At 40.1% G+C, this 16,979-nt stretch overlaps 1 protein-coding gene and 1 non-coding gene across 2 annotated transcripts in view; one reads left to right on the forward strand and one right to left on the reverse strand.

The window, feature by feature from the left end:
* LOC116315026 (BEN domain-containing protein 5-like) overlaps positions 1-16,979 on the forward strand; it is a 349,188-nt gene that overhangs the window by 150,907 nt on the left and 181,302 nt on the right. The gene's annotated exons all lie outside the window — the stretch shown is intronic.
* On the reverse strand, positions 10,090-10,162 carry trnak-cuu. The gene has a single exon. It is a non-coding gene; the product is annotated as a tRNA-Lys (tRNA).

Consider the following 16,979-nt stretch of genomic DNA (forward strand, 5'->3'; position numbering starts at 1 on the left):
TGCCACAGTCACACCAACACACATTCACTTCATGATACCGGCGAAAAGGGCAGCAGAGTTGTTGAAGTACACTCATTTGCACAGGCATGAAATGAAGTAAACATTAATTCAGATAGTGTTTTACTGTTTACTTGCTCATTTATTGGATTACATATTGAATCTTCAAGTATTCTTGAAACAACGTGGAAATTTACCATCAGGAAAATAAAAGAAATTAACTGATTTTAAACATCGCCTTTTTAACCTTCCCCAACCTTTATAATTATCTCAACAGAAAAGGTGCACAATGCAAAATTAAACTTCATCAAGTTACAACATCAAGGTGCAAATTATTAAATAACTAGTATATCATTATTCTGTCGGTAGCCCTGCAATTAGCAGTCTAATTCATTCCTTTGTCCCTGAAAACCTTTTCGCTGTACATATTTTAGTATTTAACGGCATAGTACAGAATAAAGCTATAAGGAAAAATAATTGTTCTGACTGGATAGCTGATTATTGTACTTTTTATATTTATATTTACATTTATATTTATTATTGCATTTTGCACCAAGGGAGTGGCACTCCAATTTTGTTGTACCCTGTACAATGACAATAAAGGCTATTCTATTCTATTCTATTCTATTCTATCTCCACATGTCTTATACGTAATGCTGCATCATTGTCGGGGTTGTTTGTATCTCTTAAACTATTAAATCAATCAAATAATTGCAAACAAGCCCTTCTATAAATGTTGGCACACGAGAGGTAAATGCTGCGGAAACAAACTTTCAAGTTATTTTAGAAAAACTCAATATTTGTTTAGTGAGGTGCTTTTCGACGATGGCTTAAAAATCTGTCAGTGCTTCATTTGACCCAGGTAATCACATGACCTAGCACTCAGTGCAAGCACCATGCTTCCACTGCAAACAAGTGGCTATAAAGGTTACTCAAGTTGCATTATGTGCACATTGCTCAAAGATTGTCCGCCATATTGGATGTGACACAACCACAGTTAGTGGGGGAAGAGTGTCTGTGCCATGACAGCTTGGCAGTTGGACGCTGGAGGCTGTCGCTAGGGGAAATTCATCTGGAAGCAGCCGTTGAACCAAAAACCTTGGTTGCAAACAGATTGCTTTGGCCACTTTGTGTGGAAGATTACAACTTGTCTGCAAAAACTCGCTACCAGCCAAACTGTGCAGTGTTTTAATACTTACTAGCTGTATTAAAACGTGCTAACTGCAAGTAAGCTGGCAATTTGGCTTCAAAGTAAAAGTTGAACCTCGCTGCTGTGGCCAACACATTTGAAAAGGCACAACTTTTAAATGCTTTCCAGTTTGTGTCGACCTTTTCATAGTTTCACTATCACTTGGAGAGCACTCAGTGATTGTTTGCAGATAAGTTGGCGCGTTCCATGCAAACTATGGGCAACTGTGGCAACCTGCTTGCAACCAAGGCAATGGCATGAAGGTTTTCCCCAACCGGTTGGAGAACACGTACTTTACCCTCACGACCAGATGGTTTTGGAGTGGTCTCTAGGCTTGTGTGACTAGTGCCTCATTCACTTGGTCTTACATTGACACATATCTAAAATCTGACAGCAGCAGTCATATCTACATATCTATAGATATCTGCAAAATGTCAATCTCTGTCTTGAGAGCGTCGGGTAATATGTGTGGTAGAGAGCCACTCCACAAATATAAAAATAAACTTTTAATCGTTTTATATTTTATGTGCGAGGAGTGGAGGGATCTTTAACATAGAAATGCTTCATAAAATGTCCATAGTTTGTTTTTCAGTAAAGTACCAATAAATAGGAAATTGCACTGGCATTTCAGCAGGCACTTATTTTACCAATACCAGCTGGTGGTTGCTTAGTAACTTTACACAGTCTGTTGTAGTATGTAGATATTTATGTGTCCATGTTACACAAACTCAGTGAAAAACCTGAAGTTTCACAATGCTGTGCTGGGTCCAAAAGCCAAAGACGTAACACAATCCCAGAAGGAAACCTCACTGTCTCATTTCACCTGTCACTCACGCAGCTCTCCTTACAACATGAGCTGCAAGTAGAAAAATGTATTCTGTTGCACAGCTGCTCAGGCATACACCGCAGATTCACGGGATAAGGGCTTCTGTCATTAGGCTTTAGTCCTTAGAGCTACAACAGTAGCACAGTGTCACTAGGCAGGCCTAATTCTGTTAACCACGTTAATCATGTTAGTTTAGGAAGTTAATATGCAAAATTGAGTCTGATGTATAGGTCATTAGTTTATCTGATATTTGGGCTCAAACAGCCGTCTAGAGTGAAGGAAAGTTGCTAAAGATCCTCCTGATGGGGAGACATGAAGGTTTCAAATTTAAAATCCATCCAAGTGTTTTAAAAAAACTCGACTGTTAAACATATTGCTGTCACTAGGTGCAAAAAAAGAAGTATAAATTCATTCTGGTTGGTATCATTGATGCTCTGAGAACACAAAATGTATCAAAATTTAGATTAAAAAGTTTTTTCCTTAAGTTTTGGGTGACCGCCACCTGTTTACCCTTGAGTATTCAACATTGGAAGTACATGATTTTGGATTGGCAGCACAGATGGATATACTGGCAAACTGCAACCTCTTTTGGAGATTGAACTATAAATTACTCTAGCCTTCGTCCAATCCATTTAGTAGATGTATTAATAAGAAATATTTTACCGAAAAAAAGTGACAACTTTGACCTGCTTGTAGCACCAGAGGAGACGGGGGGATAGAACCAAACCCAGATTCATTGTCTGAGAAATTCATCCAGCAGAATTCAGCCTGGGAAAAGTAGTGGAGCAACCGAGAAACAAAAAGCCAAGAAAATTAAGTTAAGCAACGGATGTCCAAATACACAGAGAACAAGATAACCGAGTTAGAGCGTAAAGTGTTAAGGCAGGAAGACGGGTGGGGTTTTAAGTGTGTCTGTCTTTTGCAGCACGCCTAAATGGATCTCCAGTATGTGTAGCATTTATAGCAGCAGTAATTTCCAGCAAGTAGGGAGATCTTCAGGTGGGATGCTTAGACTCTGTGTCTGCTGGCAATTTTTTACCATCTCAGTTGATTTGACTTCTACCGTATGTGTGACACTCTTATATCTCAGAGCCAAAAAAAAATTCACAGTAGCTGTAGTGTGTGGCTCCAGCGATGGGGGACACGCCTCACTGTCTTTTAGCCACTGCAATGAAACACAGAGTGCAGGAAGAAGCTGTTTGTGTACGCGTGTGTGTTTTAACCAGTGAGAAGGAACGAGACAAAGGCAGGAAGGAGGGGTTGGCATCATGCATACATGTGAGTGTGTGCTTGTGCGTGTGTTGTGAGGGGTTAAATGAAAGTCAGTGCGCACACATGGGGCATCATAAGCAGACAATGAAAAATGAGAGTGGAGAAGCTGTACTGCGAGTTTCCCTGTGGGAACAGCTACAAACAGGAGTACGTACCTTTAGCGATAATCGCTTTGTGTGTGTGTGTGTGTGTGTGCTTGTGTGTGAGCTAAATGAAAACTGGGGAATGAATGTAACAAACTTGATTCTGCCGTGTGTGTGTGTGTGTGTGTGTGTGTGCACATGAACCCTTTTTATTTCTCTGAGGTGGGCATTTGATTAAAGCAGGAACTGATTTCCTGGGAATTTCATCTTCTGAGGGCATTAGTTCACCATCCCTGTGTAGTTTGTTTAATAAGCCACCTGTAAGACAGGTGCTGCAATGAGCGTTAAAGTGATGCTGATGATGAACATCATTTGGTTTCATATGTGGTTCAGAATTGAAATATGTTTTTCATATTTCCGATGACTGTTTGGATAAAGATGTTTTTATAGTTGTGCTTTTTTTATTCAAAAGAAAGTTAACTCTAGATGTAATATGTAGTTTTAGGGAACAGGCTAATTAAGACTGACTGAAATGTTTGGATAGTTGCTGAGTACTTTACTAATGTTACTTCAGGTGTAAGGTTCGTTAGCTGAAGCATTTATATGATGTTAGCCATTGTAAACATTTAAGCCTATGCCACCTGTCTCAAAAATAAATAAAATAACGGTAACATTTCCAACTGTGTCACAGAGGTGGCAAAAAGGACCCATATGCAGGACTCGGGGGCAAACAAAATCAACAAAAAAACAAAAGGAACAAAAAAGCATTTATTACAGTCGAAGGCAAAAAGTCCAAAAAACAAAATCCTCTCCTCCAGGGCAAAAGCAGAAGATACAGAAAGGTAAGTCCAGAGCTGAAGCACATAAGGAGGACAAGCAGGATAAACAGACAAATAACACAGAAGAGACAGAACTCTGTGACAGTGAGACAAAAGAAATCAGACAAAGTAAAAGGAGCAATTGAGAACACTAGGCAAGAAGACAGGACACACTGGGGAGCCTAGACTAATAAATACCGAATCATGAATGAACTCTAAACAGCATAATCTCTCTAACCAAAATTCAGAATACTAAAATAATAAAACTCAGTCTGCTATAAGTAATGATAGATAAGGCTCTAAAGTAACGGTGAAAAGCAAACTAAAACTTTTGAATAACAACCACAAAAGTCAACATAACCCAACAAAACACACAGACCGTGACATCCCGCCTTCCTTATCAATGAGTTGGGGTGGAGCTTTCGCAGCAGCTGCACTAATTGCCATCTTCTATGCGTAGTTTTTCCTGTGCTTGTAAATGTCCTCCTACTTCTTCTTCAGTATTTAAGGATAGACAAGAACACTTGCCTTCAGGTAAAATGCAGGTTTTATTCTCTTATATCCGTTCAATCAACAAACTGAAACTTTTTTTTAAGCTAAAACATTTCAAAAAAATCCAAAATGGCTTTTTGCTTTATCTTTTTTTTTAATCAAACCATAATATTTCTTTGAAACTTTCTTAAAGGAGATCCAATATTTTGTTGTTGTTGTTGTTGTTGTTGTTTTGAAAGACGGTTGCTCTTTTGCCCCTGAGAGGAAATGAAAGGTGGGCAGTCAACAATTACTCTCTCTCTCTGTCTTCTCTTTTTACCTCCGTTTCCTAACACATGAGTTCAGAGTGTTTCACAACTCCTTGTCTAGACAACAGCCATGTATTGAAAGCAGCACATCAGTGACACGGTAGCAGCAATTGCAGTCCTTTGTCAGTGTCTACAGTGGAGCGGTCCTGGCCCTTCACTGCTGTGTGTTCACAAGCAGTTCAACAATGCTTAAAGCCCGTATACAACCATGTAGTTAATAGGCTTAAAATGATTCTTTGGGTCTCGCTGTTACACAGCCAGAATAGACAACTGCTTGATTAACATTTAAAGTGGATGCGGTATATGTGGTGTACAAGTAGAGGAAGTGGCGAAGGCATTAAAGGTCATTTGGGTTCTTGCCACATGCCTTCAGGTCTGTCCACGCTGGGTGTTGATTACATATCAGATGCTGTGTTCAGCATTTTGATCTGATCTGATCGTTTGCCTAAATTAAAGATGCACTCATGTGGCTCACTGCCCTGCTGTTTGTATCGGTAACCTGCCTATAAAGGCTCCACTCCCTGCTTGTGAGAAAGACTTGAGAGGGTTGAAAGTAGAGTTTTTGTTTATTTATTTTTTGTCATCACCCTGCATTCATGAGCTACGCTCCTAATTCCAAAAAACGGTCGGAAACGCTGTGTAAAATGTGAATAAAAATTAATAAATAAGTGATTTGGAAATCTCCCGAGCTCACATTTTGTTTATAATACAACACAGAAAACACATCAGATGCTTAAACTGAGACATTTTAGTATTTCGTAAAAAATATTAGCTCATTTTGATTTTGATGGCTGGAACAAATGTCAAAAACTTTGGGACGGGAACAACAAAAAGCTGAAAAAGGAAGTGGTAATAAAAAGAAACGGCTAATTAGGTTAAGTCTAATACAACTGAATCTACAAATTGTTAATCAATTTAAGAATAATGGTCATAAGTGCAAAAGACTATGAATATCTCTACAGTAGATAATATCATACTATCGGCGCTTCATTAAAAACATGCATGTCTCTGCCATGGGAACAGTTCACCATCCATGACTGCAGGTTAAACCTCTATCTGGCAAAGAAGAAGCCATATGTGAACATGATCCAGAAATGCCAGCTCCGGACCAAAGTTCCTTTAAAACAGACTGAAAAAAATGGAAAACTGTGCTGTGGTCAGGAGAATTAGTCGTCTGGACGCCGTCTTTTTAAGTGAAGCACTTGCATATTTCAGCAAGTCAGTTCTAAACGGCATACTGCATGTATTATAACAGCATGGCTTTGTAGTACAAGAGTCTGAGTGCTGAACAGTTTCACCAACTAAAGAAATAAAATGAAAAATACGACAAAGGAGACCCAGGACTGTTGAGCTGCCAGAATCCTCTATCAGACAAGTATGAGACCACGTCCGTCTCCCAGGAGTCCAGCAGTTAGTCCCCTCAGTTTCCAGAGGTTTATGGACTGCTGTTAAGAAAAGAGGGGATGCTACACAGTGGTAAATATGGCCAAATTTTGGAGATGTTTTACTCCCATCAAATCCTTAAAAACTGATGCATTTCTTAATTTAAAAATTTGCTACATTTTCTAGAGTGAATAAAATATTTTTTATTCACATTTTACACAGCATCTCAACTTTTTTTTTTTTTTACCTTACCTTTACCTTTTTTTCATTGCACATGAAATTAATTCACTACAGTTATTGACTATTTTAGCTACCAGTCTGCATTAGTGTATTTCAGTGTATCTCCTAGTCCTTTTTACTTAAACAGTTTTCTTTTACACAACTGAATCCCCAATAAGTTTACTGGGCCACTCTAAGGACAGGCATTAATCCCACTTACAGAATAACTTAAACAAGCAAATTTGAGCTTTTTTGATCCTGATTTTCAAGTGAAAGGTTGGAGGTGGTTTGAGCGGTCGTTCAGAAGAATGTGCCTGTGGTTAGCTGTGTTTGTACCAGCACACAGTCATGTCTCAAAGCTTTTTCACGTGCGTATGATCTGACACACATTAGATGAAACAGTGATGCAATAGCAGAAATACAGCACTCTACCCATTATGCATCATATTGAATGTCGAGTTCCCTGTAATCCCCTATTAATGACATTTGCTGAATTGTGACTTTTTTGTTGAGGACGTAAATGTTTATCCACACCTAAAAGCCTGTTGAACCTCAACTCAAGGCATAGACAAAATCAGACAGAATAAAAATTTAGATGTTCATAGCAATATAGTTGTTTTTGTTGTTTAAGTCGGAACTGGTGGACAAACCATTTGAGCCACATTGCTTTAGACAACACTGATGGTCTAGTCAAAATAGGAGGCAACCACCTTAGGACTAGGAAAAATCTGTAGTTTTCAGGTGATTGTATTTAAGTTTTTTGGTTCCGTTGACCAGCAGCAACCAGTGGGTTTCCCAGAGGTCCACCAGCTTCACTGTTGTGTATTCATTGTTATTATCTTATAACAAATTCAGTAATCACTAAAGACTCAAGGAGCTGGATATTTTGCAGGTCGCTCTATCACAGTGGCATTTTTAACATGTTCCTGATTGAATCTGCTCCACATTATGCTAAGACATTGCAGTCTGTGTGATGTAGTTTTTCACTATAGTCGAATTGTTGAGGATGCGGATAAGGCGTGCCACACAAACACCATTATTAGTGTGGGAGTCGTTATTCTTTCAGTACAGTTTGGTGTTCACCTCAGCACACAGCTCAGCTGCAGTGAACTCCGCCCAGCTTCAAAGTGGAAAACAGCTAAACTGTAGATGAGGAATGAGACAGAAACACCTTATCTGAATTAGCGCTTATGATATTAACAAAAACTACATTCTGTCATATATTGTGAGGAGCTACATACGTATATGTTAGACTAAGTTATCCACTCGTTTGGTGTCTGGAGTAGTTCTGTTAGTCTGCACTATAGGCCTCCGTGTTATTATTGCCCCTGGTCCAGGCAATACTTGTACATCACAGTCTCATTCCAGAGAGCAGCAACAGGAATAACATATAACTGTCTAGTTGGTCTGTTCTTATCTCATGTCAGTCCAAACAGCACTCTCCTGACAAGTGGTATTTGACTCAGTCAGTAACTGACACGCACAGAAAGAGAGCGAGAGAGAGAAAGAGACAGACAGACAAACAGGGAGGATGTAGAAAGAGGAGAAATGAGAGAGAGAAGGAAAGACAGGCCATTCCACAGCACCATGTGAACCTCTGCCAATCTTTTCATCGCGTATGGAACTCTTTTTGTCTGATAGAATAATCAGCATGCACTCGACAGGAGAGTGAAAATTGCCATTCACGCACAAAAACATGGCAAGGATCGTCAATTATCTGCTGGGTTTGTTTTTCTGTCTCTGCCATCCATTTGCATACGGTTCCTATGAGAAGGTGCTTTTGATGTAGTTAGCCGATTCTGGTCAGTATGATATTATGTGAATGTGTCTTATTAGCGCGCAGTGTGTGCAGACAGGGAAAAGGTCATAATGTTTCTTTGTTCCCATAGCGCTTTTTCCTCAATTAAGGCTAATCACCAGAGCCCAACATTGATCCAGCCTCTCAGCTTTTCTCATGCTTGGATTCTGATGATCAGTGTGTGTGTGTGTGTGTGTGTGTGTGTGTGTGTGTGTGTGTGTGTGTGTGTGTGTGAAACAGGGAGAGAGTGCAAGGACAGCAACACCAACAGAAATCCTGTATGCACACGTGCCCGTGTGAACATGTGTGTAAATGTAAATGGCATTCTGTGATCTCTAGCACATCGAATGATTTACCTCTGTGGTGTAATGGAGCAATTTCTCTTTTTTTCTCCTTTTCCCGTCTCTCCTTTTCCGATCCGCGCTGAAATATTCTCCCGTTTAGCTCCATGACAAGTCATCTGTCACTCAGAACAGTGAGGGAATGGGCTCATCTGACAGACAGTGTGTGTGTGTGTGTGTGTGTGTGTGTGTGTGTGTGTGTGTGTGTGTGTGTGTGTGTGTGTGTGTGTGTTTTGTGAATTGGACATGGTCAAACAGACGTAATCATGAGATTCTGATGCACACTTCCATTTCTGATAATTATAATTAGGTAGTTTTCTCTTGATGACAAAAGAATTCACAGTAGGCGGAGGGAGAATATTAGTTTTGCTCTTTTCAGATGCTTTGTTGACGGTAAGAAAAATATGGGCTACTTTACACTTATCCTTTAAGGCATTCAGGGTTTGTCCTCTTAATGTGGCTTATGTGGTCTATGAGATTGTAGAATGTAGTAATTTGTCCCGTGTAAATGGCGGACTCCGAGCCTGCAGGCAAATGCCAAGCTCAGTTTGTGTTTTTTCAAGCCAAATGTGGCGTACTTTGTTTTCAAATGAAACTGTAAAATACGAGTACTATATCATTGTGTAGATTCATGCTTGTTTTATATATTTATGCCTTTGACATTCAGCAGGCAGCTGTGTGCTGTGGTGGGAATAATAGGCTGGCTTTTTGAGAGCCATAAGCCTTTAAGGGTAATACAGCTCTGGCTGCTCCAGCCACAGGCTCTCGTCTGTAATAGCCTGTAATTCCTTCTGTCTGTTATAATCACCTACACAGCCTGACAGCATGCACTAACTTGGACGCAAACAATAGTGTGCAAAAGTTTGACCACTTTAGATGTTTAGATTCCAACCATCTGTCGTATTCTGATATTTCATATCACATATGAATTTGAAAGTAATCAAATGTATTTGTAACATTATTCAACAGGACCATCGGAATTAAAATGAAATAAATAAAATGTACAGTAATACAAATTAAAGTGCTAGTGTTTAAACAAAAAATAATTTGCAAATAGGAAAGTAAAAATAATACGTTTTTGAAGTTTACAGACGGTTCATGAATTCACGATTGCAGCAGTGGACTTGGTCTGGAGTGAGGCTCAATCTTATCTTTGAGATGAGCTGTTCCCGGCTGCTGATAACCAACGTTATTATTAATGCGAGAAAACCAGTGTCGCATTTCACTCCAGGGTGCAGGTGTCTTCATTTCTTGTGCACTGTAGTATGCTGTTGTGGAAGGGAGCTCACGGGAGTGTGTATTTGTTCTTCTTCATTGTTATCAGAGTAGAAAATCCCCTTGTTATCATCATATATTTTTGTTGCGCCCAACGTGGGGCTCGAACCCACGACACTGAGGTTAAGAGTCTCATGCGCTAGCGACTGAGCTAGCTGGGCTGTGGCTTATGTGCTGTTCATATTCATTCTCATCCCTACTCCATAGTGTTGAACTTTGAGTGCGAGCGTGGGCTGGGGCTTCATGAGTTTGGGGGCTTTATCTCTTGAAAATATACCAATACATATTTTTTAAACTTGGTATATAGCCCATAGCTAAATTGTAGGACTCAAACAGATCACTGATTTCAGTGTCGTGCAGTTAGTCCGTGATAACGTAGAGAGAATACATCCATGTGCAACCTACCTGCTTAATATATCAGAAAACTAGATATATCACATATCCACGCACACACACACACAAATGCACACTCATGTGTATGCAGACATGGTTGCCTGAATCGCCAATTCGCCTTTTCATCTGCCCACCTGTTGAGAAGAGAAGAGAAGAGAAGAGAAGAGAAGAGAAGAGAAGAGAAGAGAAGAGAAGAGAAGAGAAGAGAAGAGAAGAGTTCAGCAGTTACTGTAGACCAGGTGTATGTGTTTATTGGCTCCAAAGCTCTGAGGACATATGTGGCCCTCATCTCATCTCCCACACAAGGCACACAGAGTGTTGTTGCTACCATAAGCCAACAGAAAATGTGTGTTTGGGCGGATGGGGGCTGAATGGTATGGGTGCCAGACTCTCTCCCTGCAGCCCTGCGGTGGCCGGAGAAGTTAATTGGCAGCATCTGGCTGTCTGTAAGCCCAATCGCCCATCCATGCACCCCCTCCCTTCCACCACACCCCGTTCCTTCTCCTCCAGTTTTTCCTCCAGCTCTCCCCTCCTGTGGGCTCTGCTACCCCCGGCACTCACATGATGACACCAGTCTGCCTGCAAGCTGTGAACGTAAAGTGTGTGTGTGTGCGTGTGCGATATAGCGGGGAGTATGGAGTCAGACAGGGCAGCCAGGCCCCCAGCTGTCACCGTCGTGCCAAGGGAAATGCAGCCAGACAGGTTGGCATCTTTGTGCCAAGACCAGCAGGGCCCCGAGGGAGGATGAGGAGGGAGAGAAGGACGCAGAGGGAGTAAGGAGGGGGCAGAAGACAGAAAGAGCTTTTGGATGAGTACAGTTTTACTGATCTTGTGACAGACACAACATGGGGTTTGCGCACTGATCACGCTATGAGCAACTGTGGAGGGTGTTACTAGCATGACCTCAGAGTTACCTCGTGTGTCAGGCTTTCTTCTTCTTAAAAAAATGACCTACTGTGGTGTAATTGCTTACTTTGATTTTTTTCTGTGAACATCAAAAGTGATATTACTCAGAGCTGGAACAGCAGTACAATAAGACTTACAGTGGGGTAAATAGTTATTTGATCCCCTGCTGAATTTGTACGTTTGCTCTAATTTTTATGGTAGTTTTATTTTGATGGAGGGTGAAAAAAAACACAAAACAAAAAATGTTTGACATAAAAATTATAAATTGATTTGCATCTCAGTTATTGAAATAAGTATTTGATCCCCTACATCCTTGCCAGATTGGCTGATCTCAACTCATTATGTGCACATCTTTTCACCATCTTGGCCAAGACCAAAGAGCTGTGACAGGACATCAGGACAAGATTGCAGACCTGGACAAGGGTGGAATGGGCTACAAGGTCATCAGCGCAAAGCTTAGAGAGACGGTGACAGCTTATTTGTAAATGGAACAAATATAAAATGACCATGACTCACTCTCGGTCTGGAGCTCCATTCGAGATCTTGTTCATGGGGTGAGGATGATCGTGAGAAGGGAAGTGGATCAGAACAAAACTATACAGGAGGAGCTTGTTAATGATCTGAAGGCAGTTGAGACCACAGTCACTAAGAACACCATTGGTAACACACTACGGCGAAATGGATTTACATTTTCCAGCACCTGCAGGGTCCCCATGCTAAAAAAGGACATCTAAGTGCTTTAGAGAAGCTTGGGAGCAAGTGCTGTGGTCAGGTGAAACCAAAATCGAGCTCTTTGGTATCAACTCTGCCGTGTTTAAAGGAAGAGAAATGTGACAGAAAGAACACCATCCCCACAGTCAAGCGTGGAGGTGGAAACATACCATTGTGCTGTTTTTCTGCTAAGAGTACAGGACGACTGCATTGAGGGGCCAATGAATGGGGTCATATACAGTAAAATCTTGGTTGAGAAAACCTTCTTTCCTTGGGTTGTGGATGGGTCTTCCAGCATGACAGTGACCCAAAAGCTACCACGAAGGCAACAAAGGATTGGCTAAACAATAAGCACATCAAGGTCATAGAGTAGCCTTGCCAGTATCCAGACCTCAATCTGGAGGTAGAAGGTCTATAGAGGGAGCCAAGATTTTGCTGGGGATCAAATACTTATTTCACTCAGTGGCATGCAATTTTAATGCATAACTTTTAAGTAATGTGATTTCTTTCTGGGTTTTTGCTCTCCATTAAAATGAAACTACCAAAAAAATACTTCATTTCTTTGGAAGTGAACAAATTTACAAATTCAGCAGGAGATCAAATAATGATCTCCCCCAGTGCACAAGTACATCTGTTTCAAGAGGTAGCCTTTAGCATCTTGTAGCTTGTTGATTTATAACTGATTTTTCTAAAATCACCGATATCAGGTGTCCAAATTTTCCAACTTCTTTGATTACCTTATTTTCTTCTTCAGCTATTTTTCTCTTACAAAAAATTGTTTTTACTGCTATCAGTCAGATATTTAACGTGCCCAAAACCTTGCCAAATGTCTCTGTCAAAAATACTGTATCAGGAAGTCGTTGCACCTTTGACTAAAAATGTAAAGTTTGCTATTTACAAGCCCGAGGTCGACAGTCTTATTGCAAAATCACCATATTTTTTTTCTTATTTATGTTGGTCATCATTGCATTATTCATTGTGATCACTGGAAAGAGCTGCAGAGCTGTGAGCTCATCTCTGTCCAGAATAAAAAGTGATTTCAGACGGTGTCACAGAGTATTTGTTGCGTTGCCTTTCACTGAGTAATTTTCCAGAAAGAATGATCTCATCACTCTCACACCTTATTTCAAATACACACACACACATTAAGCAAGTACACGTTGCTCGTAGGAGCGGCGACGTTGAAGCTCGACCTCATATTGCCTGACTCATTGTGACATCAGAGGGTAGTATCAGTTTTACAAACAGCAAAAACTGCTTAAAAAATCCATGAAAGTGTATGATTTAAACTGCTGCCTATGTGGGATACTAGAAGACGGCAGACAACCACCAATTTGGAGAAAGTGGTGCAGTTTTAATAAATTGTTCCAGGTCAACACTAACATTTAATGCCTTGTGGGCACTGGTAGAGCTCACCTGTTTGAGCCGGTGACCCAAAGGTGCAGCAGCTGGATGTGGGTTGGGTTCCACGTTATTCTCTGTAGTGTCCTGTCAAAATAAAGGCGCAAATGTCATTAAAAAACCCAAAACAAAACACTCTTTCTGTCATTTTTGACTGATAATTTTTGACAGTTGAATCATTGAACTGTATCAAAATTAAAAATGTTTTTAAAAAAAAGACTGATTCTATATGCTTCTGTAGTCTATAAGTCCATACACATGTCACTGCTGCAAATGTTGTTGGATGGAAAGATCTCCCTCATGCAAAACTTAGCATGACAGAAAAATGTTTTTGAGTTTAGTGAACAAACTTTTACTAATGAAAAATGAAAAATGCTTCGAGCACAAATGACATTTAGTGATTGTGTAACAAATTATGAGACAACAGATACTGAAATTATCATTTAAATGAAGTAACAGGTGTTTCTACAAACACGTATATACTCAGATCTTTCGATTTAGAGATGCTCATTAAACCTACTGCTGTATAAAGCTACAGGTTTTTTTTTTTTTATGAAACTCCTAAAAAAAAGCTTGAAGCTTTCTCAAAACTGGGATTTTAAAGTCGCCCCTTTTGAGTTTTGCTAATCTGATCTCGTGCTTTGAATTTTTACAGGCATTTCAGTTTGTAATAGATGTTTGGATTATGGAGCAACTTTGACAAAAACTGCATGTCCCTTCATCCACTACAGGGACACGAGTTGGGTGTTTTGTGCTGTGATCTCTGTGGACAGTGTCTCTGAAAAAAGCCTGATGTTTAGTGGGCAGAACAGGAGCTTATTTCATAGGATAGAATGACCACAAGATTTTGGTGATTGTTCATAAACAGTGAACAGTAAGTACTTACTTATACACACACCTAGAAATCAAAGAGTCAGGTTTAATATGTGGACAGAGCTTATTTCATGTGCATCCTCCAGGTGGTCTGCAGTGAAGCTGAACCACTTGACAGTTATAATATATGCACCTTATATACCCTAAAAATGTCTGTGTGTGTTTCTGATGTCTGTTGTTCACATGTCTGGTCTTGTTATTATTACGACTTTGTCTGGCGCCCGTCTGTCTGTTCCATTACACACACACACACACACACACTGATAATGTAATGGGAGTATAATGTTGCACTCTGGGAAATGCTGCATCACACAGTTATAGGCGGATGGTCTCGTCTCTCTCCTCTCTAAAACACACACACATGCATAAACCCACTGTCAGCCTGTCTCCTCCCACTCCCACTAGCTTACACACCACCACTCACCAGGGGCTGAACGCTGACATCATCACATTGTTAGATTAGTGTGTGTGTGTGTGTGTGTGTGTGTGTGTGTGTGTGTGTGTGTGTGTGTGTGTGTGTATGACTTCTTTATGGTTCCTTGCAAGTATTTTTCCTGTACCCACCATTATTCCAGACGAATGTGCACCTGCCCTGTTGCACCATGGGGGACCAGTGGCGCCACAGTGGTGAGGGCGCAGTGATCATCTGCTTTCTGCTAATTGCCCTGCTGCCCCTAAAGGCGCAGGGGAGCTAGCCACCAGCAGACACAGCACGCTTAATCTGGCTGAGACCCCCGTGGGATATATTTTGGGAATGTTTTACTTTATTTTTTAATCAGACTCACTTACCTCACATGCAGGCGCACTGCAAACGTAAAGTATGTGTAGTTTATTAATATAAATTACCGTCCAAAAGTCTCAAGATACTCCTTGTTTGTTTGTTTTTTGCTGGGAAAATGGAAAATAGGTGCAGTGATTTTATGGAAATGCGCAAAAATGCGCAAAAATACACAAAAACACGAGTTTGTACAATTTTAAGGAGCTGGAAACTCTTTCAGACATTTTTTCTTCTAATTTAGTAGCCTGAAAAGTAGGCTTCACAGATATTTCCCCTGGCTTCTTAAAGGCTGTTCAAAGCTCTGCTTTGGGGGGTGGCAGGTTTTTGTTCCATTCTTTGTTAGGATGATCCCACACTGCTTCAATAATGCTGAGGTTTAGGCTCTGGGGAGGCCAATCCATAACTGATTATTTTTTTGTTATTGTGTTTTTCTATCCAGGTATGCTTTTACTGCACTGGCAATGTGTTTATGATCACTGGCATGCTGAAAATGAAATGTTTTCCAAGATTACTGGATGGTGGATCAAAATCTAATTCGATCTTTTATGATGGAATAATTTGCCAGAAGTGCTGCCCCAAACCATGACAGAGCCTCCATCATATTTTCAGATGGATCTAGACACAAAGTTAGAGCACCACCTGTTGTCACTAATTTTGAGTCCAGTTTTTGAGTAATGTAGCTCCCCATTTCCCTTCCCTAAGGGAAACAGCCCTTGAGACCATGGATCAACCGAAACTGGTCTCACGACATGTCTTTCAAATACTGTTAATCCATTGTTGACAGCTTTTTAGGCCTGCCAGGTCTTCTTTTTTTAGTTTTAAAAAAAATAAATAAACTGCACACCATGATCAGATATGCCGATTTGCCCACTTACATTTCGTTGGAACTCAGCTTGGTGGACCATTAATATATTCAGTCAAAGAAAATGCAAATAGTCAGATACACGGACTGAAAATGCAGGGCTCGCAAAATCGCTAGCCCGACGTCCCGGGGCAAGCGATTTTTCCAGTCGGGCTACCAAAATCTATGGTAAAAAGAGGCAAGAGGCAAAAAGAAAGCTCAGCTTTTTTGGTTTCATGGACAAAAGAATTTATGTGGCTGGAATATGACGAGCTATCTTTCCCAGAACAAACAGCAATTGCAAAAAAACATACTAAAAATAAACCAAGCACAAGAAGAAGTCCTGAAAAATCTTTCAAAAGCGTACTATGTTGCAAAGAGTGAACTACCATTGTCAAAATTTAGCAGTCTTTGCAAACTTCAAAAAGCAAATGGCCTCGATCTTGGTTCCCCTTACCCCTTACCCTTGACTTCAGTGGAAATTTCAGATTCAGGATCTGACACAGACTGATTCATGTTCTACACAGTTCTTACAAGTTTATAGAAATTTCTGTTCAATTAGAAACAAGTATTTGAGTTGATGATTGAGTTGTGATTTGTATTTTAACAATTTTCTGATTAATTTTTGTTTCCTTTACAATTTTATACTTTAATGTATAATATTGTAAAGGAAACAAAACATTAAAAAATTGCTCTCTTTTTTATTCGGGCTACTTAAATTTATTTTGGGCTACCAAAAACTGAAGAGTGCCTGCCCGAAGGGCTACCAGAGATTTTGAAATTTTGCGAGCCCTGAAATGAGTGAAAAAGCAGCCAATGTCTAAGAAAAGCTTAGACATTTTTAGATGAACCTTAGACAAAACTGAGAAAATTGCAATAAAATATAATTCCTGTATTCCTTGAATTACTTTTAAGTATTTCTTCCTCAGATTTTCCTCAACTAACCTGCACAACCTTCAAAGCAGCTGTCTTTTCCTCTTAGATCTGTTTTAGCACAGCAAAGTGTGCTGTGCAATTTTGCTTTGTATTAACCTTGAGAAATGGACAGCTCTTCCTATTTCTGAAGAGGTCATCT

This window comes from Oreochromis aureus, linkage group 23 (genome assembly GCF_013358895.1).
Source record: "Oreochromis aureus strain Israel breed Guangdong linkage group 23, ZZ_aureus, whole genome shotgun sequence".
Classification (NCBI taxonomy): Eukaryota; Metazoa; Chordata; class Actinopteri; order Cichliformes; family Cichlidae; genus Oreochromis; species Oreochromis aureus.